The following is an 8,200-nucleotide window of genomic DNA, read 5'->3' as shown; positions in this document are numbered from 1 at the left end:
ATCTCGCTTTACTGGCCGAGGGAGCCGGCGTACAGCTTCCAGGTCATGTCGAACCAGAGCAGTGCACGGAAACGCCGTTTACCTTCCCGCCAGAGCGGTACCTATTTATCTACTTTGACGTGCTTTCGAACTGCTAGGTTGGCAGGAGCAGGGACCGAGCAACGGGAGCTCACCCTGTCGCAGGGATTCGAACCGCCAACCTTCTGATTGGCAAGTCCTAGGCTCTGTGGTTTAACCCACAGCACCACCCACATCCCAATGTGAGATGGTTGTTGTTGTTGTTTAGTCGTTTACTCGTGTCCGCCTCTTCGTGACCCCATGGACCAGAGAACGCCAGGCACTCCTGTCCTCCACTGCCCCCCGCAGCTTGGTCAGACTCATGCTGGTAACCTTGAAAACACTATCCAACCATCTCGTCCTCTGTCGCCCCCTTCTCCTTGTGCCCTCCATCTTTCCCAACATCAGGGTCTTCTCCAGGGAGTCTTCTCTTCTCATGAGGTGGCCAAAGTACTGGAGCCTCAGCTTCACAATCTGTCCTTCCAGTAAGCACTCAGGGCTGATTTCCTTCAGAATGGAGAGGTTTGATCTTCTTGCAGTCCATGGGACTCTCAAGAGTCTCCTCCAGCACCATAATTCAAAAGCATCAATTCTTCGGCGATCAGCCTTCTTTATGGTCCAGCTCTCACTTCCATACATCACTACTGGGAAAACCATAGCTTTAACTATACGAACCTTTGTTGGCAAGGTGATGTCTCTACTTCTCAAGATGCTGTCTAGGCCTGTCATTGCCCTTCTCCCAAGAAGCAGGCGTCTTTTAATTTCGTGGCTGCTGTCACCATCTGCAGTGATCATGGAGCCCAAGAAAGTAAAATCTCTCACTGCCTCCATTTCTTCCCCTTCTATTTGCCAGGAGGTGATGGGACCAGTAGCCATGATCTTCGTTTTTTTGATGTTGAGCTTCAGACCATATTTTGCACTCTCCTCTTTCACCCTCAATAAAAGGTTCTTTAATTCCTCCTCACTTTCTGCCATCAAGGTTGTGTCATCTGCATATCTGAGGTTGTTGATATTTCTTCCGGCAATCTTAATTCCGGCTAGGGATTCATCCAGCCCAGCCTTTCGCATGATGAATTCTGCATATAAGTTAAATAAGCAGGGAGACAAAATGCAGCCTTGTCGTACTCCTTTCCCAATTTTGAACCAGTCAGTTGTTCCATATCCAGTTCTAACTGTAGCTTCTTGTCCCACATAGAGATTTCTCAGGAGACAGATGAGGTGATCAGGCACTCCCATTTCTTTAAGAACTTGCCATAGTTTGCCATGGTTGACACAGTCAAAGGCTTTTGTATAGTCAATGAAGCAGAAGTAAATGTCTTTCTGGAACTCTCTAGCTTTCTCCATAATCCAGCGCATGTTTGCAATTTGGTCTCTGTTTCCTGTGCCTCTTCTAAATCCAGCTTGCACTTCTGGGAGTTCTCGGTCCACATACTGCTTGAGCCTTCCTTGTAGAATTTTAAGCATAACCTTATGGTACATCTTAGCAAAACTTTGCAGCATATGGTTCTGCTAACTGGGGGAACTTGCACCTTCCAAGAGATAGGTGAAGGCTTGGTCAGGGCTTGATAAAGTATTGGTGAAGACTGAGTAGAAAACAGCTGGAATTTTGTAATGCTGGTACGATGATGATCATCCGGTGCCCAAGTTTCATCTCCTGAATTACATTTTGGCATGAGTTGCCTGCATCACAAAAATGCAATCCAGGGTGGACTTAATCTCTCTTAACTGGTTCATTGTGCAAATCGGCTGAGTGACGAATCTGCAAGCGAGCACAGCCAGGACTCCTGGGTTCCTCTCGCGGACACTTTCCCCTGGGTGACTGTACCAGGCGCCCTGGGAGGTGTCCGGCTCCCTCTCGGAGCCTCACTTTCCCCCTCCGCTTCGTGTTCATTAGCGTTGCCGTCTGCCCAGCGCGCCTCTCGCAGCTTCGTTAACCAGCGGAGCCACCGCTGTGAGCGGTTAACGGAGGATAAAAATAGATGGGAGCCTGAGCTCGGGGCTTGGAAATGGGGTCACTGCAGCCGATGGCTGGGAGCTTCTGCTATTGAGATAATGGGGAGGGGGTGGGGATGGGGCAGAGCAGGACTTTAGAGGAAATGGCAGTGGGGCGAAGGGCAGGGGTGGGTTCAGCTGCTGCCTCTGCCGCTATTTCTGGGGTGGAGCAGAGATAAGAACACAAGAAGATTCCTGCATTGCAGGGGTTGGACTAGATAACCCTTGGAGGTCCCTTCCAATTCTATGATTCAGGCCAGTGGCCCATCTAGCCCAGAATTCTGTTCTCACAATGGTCAGCCAGAGCCCCTCTCCCTTCCTGCGGTTTCCAGCGAAAAGCATTGCCATTCAAAAGCCCTCTCCTCCACGATTTTGTCTAATCCTCTTTTAAAGCCATTTAAGTTTGCCAACAAAGGCCCGTATAGTTCAAGCTATGGTTTTCCCAGTAGTGATGTATGGAAGTGAGAGCTGGACCATAAAGAAGGCTCATCGCCAAAAAATGGATGCTTTTGAATTCTGGTGCTGGAGGAGACTCTTGAGAGTCCCATGGACTGCAAGAAGATCAAACCTCTCCATTCTGAAGGAAATCAGCCCTGAGTGCTCACTGGAAGGACAGATCCTGAAGCTGAGGCTCCAAGACTTTGGCCTCCTCATGAGAAGAGAAGACTCCCTGGAAAAGACCCTGATGTTGGGAAAGATGGAGGGCACAAGGAGAAGGGGACGACAGAGGACGAGATGGTGGGACAGTGTTCTCGAAGCTACCAGCATGAGTTTGACCAAACTGCGGGAGGCAGTGCAAGACAGGAGGGCCTGGTGTGCTCTGGTCCAGGGGGTCACAAAGAGTCGGACACGACTAAACGACTAAACAACAACAACAACAAGTTGGAGGTTGTCGCTGCAGAGCTCTTTGGACAAAGGCTGCTCAACGGTTGCACTAATATTAGTAAGGTTGTTGTGGAAGAAGCCCCCCAAAAGCTGTGAGATAAGCTACTACAGCACGGCTGAATGTATGATTGTTTGTTTGTTTCCCACCCTTCACCCTAATGTCCCTGGGCAGGCTACGCTAACAAAGCGCAATATTCAAAACAGTGCAAAACAACTTAGAAGTTGAAAAACAAGGCAGGTTCTAAAAACACAGGTCAGTATTAAAGGCAGTGCCATGGGGCATGCACAGAGTGCGTTTCATCATAGCGACACACTGGAGAATGAGAAGGGGCTCTCCAGGATGACTTACAAATAGTTTTGAGCCTCTGCAACCCAGTAAGTCGTGCTCTTTCCACAGAACAAGGAGTAGGGATCAATCACTCTGGGCAATTTCTATCTCTCTCCTTCCCTTTCCCTTTTTTTGACCTTCAAGGCAAGGTTGACTCACAGTCTCTGTCCAGGCCTGCAAAGGCCAAGGTTCAAATCCTTGCTCAGCTATGGACCTTGCACAGTCACTCTCTATCTCAGCCTAGCCTGCCTCACAAGGTTGTTGTGAAGGTGAAATGGGTGGGGTAGGGAGGAGAACAAGGTTCAATGCCTTAAGCTCCTTGAAGAAGCTCAGATTAAAGATATACTGTAGTAAGTAGCCAGTTAAGTAAACTATGGTTTTCCCAGTAGTGATGTATAGAAGTGAGAGCTGGCCCATAAAGAAGGCTGATCGCCAAAGAATGGATGCTTTTGAATTCTGGTGTTGGAGGAGACTCTTGAGAGTCCCATGGACTGCAAGAAGATCAAACCTCTCCATTCTGAAGGAAATCAGCCCTGAGTGCTCACTGGAAGGACAGATCCTGAAGCTGAGGCTCCAAGACTTTGGCCTCCTCATGAGAAAAGAAGACTCCCTGGAAAAGACCCTGATGTTGGGAAGGATGGAGGGCACAAGGAGAAGGGGACGACAGAGGACAAGATGGTGGGACTGTGTTCTCGAAGCTACCAGCATGAGTTTGACCAAACTGCAGGAGGCAGTGCAAGACAGGAGTGCCTGGCGTGCTCTGGTCCAGGGGGCCACAAAAAGGCGGACACGACTAAACAACAACAACAGTCACCAACTTCTTTCAGTGCCCTTGCTCCTGTGCTGGAACAGGACACACAGACATTAAGCAGGCGGAGATTTGCTCATCACCCCTCTTCAAATGCCAAACTCTGTATCACCGCCACTTCCGCAGACCAATTGAAAATTGCTGAGGGTCTTAGAATTGTAGATATGTATGTAGAGCTGGAAGGAGCCCAGAGGGTCATTTAGTCCAACCCCTTGCAATGCAGGAATCTCAACATGCGGTTCCCCATCCAGTTCGACACCAGACCACACCCTGCTTAGCTTTGCAAAAGTACTAGCAGTTTTCTTGCTCCACGGAAGACCACTTATTACTTTTCCTGCCTTCTGTGGCAGTTGTAATGCACCGTAGCAGGTGCTGCACGATTCTTAATTGCATTTTTACAGACATACCACCAAAGACCACCTGAAGACCACAGCTGCCCCACGGACCACAGACAGGAAACCCCTGCTCAGCTTCGTAGAAAAATCTGTCTGTCGCATTGAAGATGGAGGAAGTTTGTTTTTCTGCTGCTCCAGAGGGTAAGACCCGAACCAAACGTTATTCAATATTTATTTCATTTTACGCCCCCCTTCATCCATAGATCTCAGGGTAGTTGACAGCATAAAAAATACAATGTGAAAGCACAAAATATATAATAAAGTCAGGGGGGAAAGGAAACGGACCAATAACCCCACTCTCAGCCATCCAAATGACAATAATGGAGATTCTGACTAAATGTCAGGAAGAACTTTCTTTTAAATCATTTTTATTAAAGATTTTCTTAAGTTTTCAAAAGTACAAGCATTGTCTCTTTTTCAGGTTGTGATTTCTGCAGATCAATCACATTTGCTGTGAGACGTTAGTGTTATATGCAGTATGGGGGGTCCCTCTTCCAACTCTACAATGCTATGATTCTACAAAAACCTGCACAGACTGGCAGCAACCCTTTGGGATTTCACATGGCAGTGTGTGTGTGTGTGTGTGTGTGTGTGTGTGTGTGTGTGTGTTTCTCCCAGCCTGGAATTGAACCCGTCACCCGATGCTCTGCTACTGAGTCAGAGGTCTCCCTTGGAGGGGCAGGGGGAGGTGAGAGAGAGAGGTGGTTATGGCAACCCCATTCCCTCCTCCCTTCCCCACATCGGGGGCAAGTATCAAAGTCCCCTACCCACCAGCTGCCACGTGGATACGGATCGTGACTTGGCCTCATAATTAAACCATAAGGGAGCTGTGGAAAACAGATGGTGGAGGGGAGACAGACCAGAAACTCAATTGCGGGGGCCCCCACAACTCTCCAGTGGACCAGAACAACCTCAATCGCTCAGAAGGAACCATAGAAGTTGGGAGGAGGAACCAAAGGGTCCTCTAGCTCAACCTCCTAAAGGTGGGTTTTATGGAACAACATACCCAGCCCTAAAGCAATGACAAACCTAGACAGCATCTAAAAAAGCAGAGACATCACCTTGCCGACAAAGGTCCGTATAGTTAAAGCTCTGGTTTTCCCAGTAGTGATGTATGGAAGTGAGAGCTGGACCATAAAGAAGGCTCATCGTCAAAGAATTGATGCCTTTGAATTATGGTGCTGGAGGCGACTCTTGAGAGTCCCATGGACTGCAAGAAGATCAAACCTCTCCATTCTGAAGGAAATCAGCCCTGAGGGCTCACTGGAAGGACAGATCCTGAAGCTGAGGCTCCAAGACTTTGGCCACCTCATGAGAAGAGAAGAAGACTCCCTGGAAAAGACCCTGATGTTGGGAAAGATGGAGGGCACAAGGAGAAGGGGACGACAGAGGACGAGATGGTGGGACAGTGTTCTCAAAGCTACCAGCATGAGTTTGACCAAACTGCGGGAGGCAGTGGAAGACAGGAGTGTCTGGCATGCTCTGGTCCAGGAGGTCACGAAGAGGTGGACACGACTAAGCAGCAACAACATACCCAGCCCTGAGCCCGTGCCAGATCATAAGGCCATATTAAAGGACAGGGGAGCCCCCGCCCACTTCCTAAATAACCTCTACACTTCAAGACAAGGCGCTTGACTGCAACGCAGGGACCACACACCCCATGGTGACTGGGGCTGCTGGGAGTTGTAGCCCCAAACAGCTCCCTGGGGGAGGGCATCAGGTTGGCAAAGGGTGGGCTACCTGGTCCAAATAGGGAACAGGGTGCAGATGGTAGGAGGGGTAGGTTACTGAGGTCCTATATATCTGTCTAACCCCAGGGCACAATCGCACAGGGAATATCTCCTGTGCAAGCCATATTGAGCATCTCTAAAGGCTTGTGTGCCAAGGGGCAAGACTGGGTTTTCTGCCACGGGTATCCAGAGCGCTTGGCCCTTTGGAAGCGATAGCCCCAGGTGACTCAAGCCAGCTGGTCAACCTGCAGGAAAACCCTCAGTCACCTGGCCAGGGGCGACATTACCCCACCCCCACCCCCCAAATCCTGGAGGCCCAATAAAGTGACTAATAATCCATCAATCTCCCTGAGTGTAATCAAAACCTATTCCAGGGGGGCGACACTCCAAGTCCAGATACTGTTGGTGGTTATTGGGTGCTGAAAATGGCATGTGCAGCCATTTGGCAGCATTGGCAGCTAAAAAAGCCAATGCAATTCTGGGCTGCATCAATAGGAGTATAGCATCTAGATCAAGGGAAGTAATAGTGCCACTGTATTCTGCTCTGGTCAGACCTCACCTGGAGTACTGTGTCCAGTTCTGGGCACCACAGTTCAAGAAGGACACTGACAAACGGGAACGTGTCCAGAGGAGGGCAACCCAAATGGTCAAAGGCCTGGAAACGATGCCTTATGAGGAACGGCTAAGGGAGCTGGGCATGTTTAGCCTGGAGAAGAGGAGGTTAAGGGGTGATATGATAGCCATGTTCAAATATATAAAAGGATGTCACATAGAGGAGGGAGAAAGGTTGTTTTCTGCTGCTCCAGAGAAGCGGACACGGAGCAATGGCTCCAAACTACAAGAAAGAAGATTCCACCTAAACATTAGGAAGAACTTCCTGACAGTAAGAGCTGTTCGACAGTGGAATTTGCTGCCAAGGAGTGTGGTGGAGTCTCCTTCTTTGGAGGTCTTTAAGCAGAGGCTTGACAACCATATGTCAGGAGTGCTCTGATGGTGTTTCCTGCTTGGCAGGGGGTTGGACTCGATGGCCCTTGTGGTCTCTTCCAACTCTATGATTCTATGATTCTATGATGGCTGCTTGTGCCGGTTCAGTGGTATGCAAAAAAGCACTCTCTACATGCTCAGGGGTCACTAGCTGAAAAAGACTTTCACCCAGCCCCCAGCACAAATTTTGCTCTCTTCTGATTGTAGTTATCGCCCCTCCCCATGCACTTAAACCTCAGTTTGGGGTTTCCTCTGCCCAATGCACTTATCCTCCCTCCCCCCCAAAAAGTTAATATGCCATAAACTTCCTTAGGCGCCTTCTGTCCACAGCAATGGTTGGATATAAACACTGAACATAAATAATAAATATTCAGCAATGTTTTCATCTACATCTTCAAGAGGAATGAGATCAGAAGCGGGAATACAATTTGCGGCCCAAAATAGAACACTATACCTGTATTTTTACATAAATACATCTCCTTTGTGCGAACACACACACACAGAAACACATATACATATTAATTTCTTTCTTGCAGAACTGAGGTCCTTGACCTTCACATCTAGCTAGGACCGCCCCCCCTGCCATGCACGCCCCCCCCTCCTCACCCCTGCTGCTCCCTTGCCCCCTCCCCACTTTCCCACAGCCCCCAAGGAACAGACATGACTCCGCTCCTCCTGTTGAAAGTTCAGCATCTCCTGCTTTTAATCTGGCTTTCCAACCTCGGAACTGGGCTGGCTCCGGCCCAGGGCAACCTGAGCAGAGGCGCAGAGCGGCAATTATGGGCTCTGCGAGGCGGTTTGGAAGCCGGCCAGCCCCAGCAACAACCCTACTCTGTGGTGCACCAGGGGAATTCGACCCAAGAGTCCTGGCCGCCTGCCAGGCCCATCCCAACCTCGCTCAAAAACCCACTCCACTCGGCTCCACTCCTGTGCCAGAAAACTCAGGAGTCCTGGCTCCCTTCCCCTCTTCCCCCACAACCTATTTCTAGGCAGGCAAAACACACACAAAACACACACAGCA

At 49.5% G+C, this 8,200-nt stretch overlaps 2 protein-coding genes across 5 annotated transcripts in view; one reads left to right on the top strand and one right to left on the bottom strand.

The window, feature by feature from the left end:
• The window catches only part of KCNAB3 (potassium voltage-gated channel subfamily A regulatory beta subunit 3), a 34,068-nt gene that overhangs the window by 23,363 nt on the left and 2,505 nt on the right, over window positions 1-8,200 (bottom strand). The gene's annotated exons all lie outside the window — the stretch shown is intronic.
• GUCY2D (guanylate cyclase 2D, retinal) overlaps window positions 2,912-8,200 on the top strand; it is a 135,971-nt gene continuing 130,682 nt past the window's right edge. The window contains exon 1 of the mRNA XM_079951749.1: window positions 2,912-2,930. The gene's annotated coding sequence lies outside the window, so the exon portion shown is untranslated. The remainder of the gene's footprint in view (window positions 2,931-8,200) is intronic.

Source organism: Podarcis cretensis (genome assembly GCF_951804945.1).
Source record: "Podarcis cretensis genome assembly, chromosome: 13".
Lineage (NCBI taxonomy): Eukaryota > Metazoa > Chordata > Lepidosauria > Squamata > Lacertidae > Podarcis > Podarcis cretensis.
Note: the sequence above shows the minus strand (reverse complement) of the source record. Positions and strands in the feature narration are given on the sequence as shown.